Genomic DNA, 1,557 nt, shown 5'->3' with positions numbered 1-1,557 from the left:
CTAGCACATAGAGTCTCAATGTTGTCCCGGGTCATAAGGACTAATGGTGTACAACCATAAACTAGGACGTTTCCACTCGATAAGTGAGAACCATTTGGAAAGTCCTTTATGGAGGGTTGTTCAGTGCACTCTACAAGGAGAACCTATCTGCATTCTCGGACATCACAATGTCCCCTACCAATGAAACATGGTACTCACATCGCAGATTCTAGTCTCGAACTCGAGCGGCCTATATCCTACTTAGCGGCGGCTGAATCGACTAGGAACTGTTTAGAATATACAGTATTGCAAATATGAGTTTCATGATACTCATCACATGAGCATCTCATATTCTTTCTACTATTTGTATATTCAAGGACTTTATCTATGCAACTAGCATGGGTATACAGATAAAGAAGTGCCAAAACAATAATTTCAAATATTATTAAAATAATGATTGTTTATACATAGAGTTTAAACTTGAACCCTCGGCCAACACTTGGCTCGACGGGCACCTACTCTAACAGGTCAATGGTGAACTCCACCTCTTTCTGGTTTAAGGCCTATGATATATTTAGGAAAACATTAGGAAAACATCTGACAACTGGTACATCAGATATCAAAGGGGTGGGTGCGTCAAGTGCTGAAAAAATACTGGCCAAGAATGCCTAACACCCTTTATGTGTAAGTCTCCGTGCTTGCATGCAAGAGATCATGCGAGGGAAACTTTTCCGCCTGTCTGGCTCAAAAAAGAATTGCTCCATGCCCAACGGTCTTACCAATACTGATCTTTTCTGAAAATCAATTAGAACTATGTTCTTCATCAGCCAGTCCATCCCTAAGATAACATCAAACTATGGCATTGGTAGCACAATAAGATCGGCGTAAACTAGGTGGCCATGTAGTTCAAGATCGATATCTCTGACCACGCTAGTCGCTGATAACTCCTCCCCTAATGGGACTGTCACGGAGTAGCTAACGTCGAGTCCAATGGACTTGACGCCCAAATAATTAGCGAACGTCTCTGAGATAAAAGAGTGAGTGGCGCCGGAGTCTAACAAGGCCTTCGTGGCTACTCTCTGTTGGAAACTGAATTTCAGAAGTTTGACAAATTGAGCATTTATTATATTGAACTAACTGGTCAAGAATACTGATAGTAACTGATCTAATATATGCAAACTATAGGTTGCCTATAATTAAAGATTAATGTGAAGATAATCGAAGGCAACTAAACCAGCTGACTGAACTACACAGACAACTGAATGATCAGTTGGAATCTTATCAGCTATGACCTATCAGTTGATCATTCAACGGTACACATCATCAGTGAAAAGGATGTAGCTCAACAACCGACAGATTGCACAAAGAACAGTAGGAACGGCGTATTTCAGAAACGCTATAGTGTAAGACTGTCAGATAAACGTTGACGTGGCAAACAATGGATAGAAAGTTTCAAACCGCATTCAATATTACCGTTGGAGGCAAAGCCTATAAATAGCAAAGAAAGAGCAGCTATGAATATACTGAATATCGAACACTATTCTATTAACCAAGTTGTCACTCTGCTGAAATCTTCGC

Source organism: Primulina huaijiensis, chromosome 2 (assembly GCF_012295235.1).
Source record: "Primulina huaijiensis isolate GDHJ02 chromosome 2, ASM1229523v2, whole genome shotgun sequence".
In the NCBI taxonomy this organism is placed as follows: domain Eukaryota; kingdom Viridiplantae; phylum Streptophyta; class Magnoliopsida; order Lamiales; family Gesneriaceae; genus Primulina; species Primulina huaijiensis.
Note: the sequence above shows the minus strand (reverse complement) of the source record.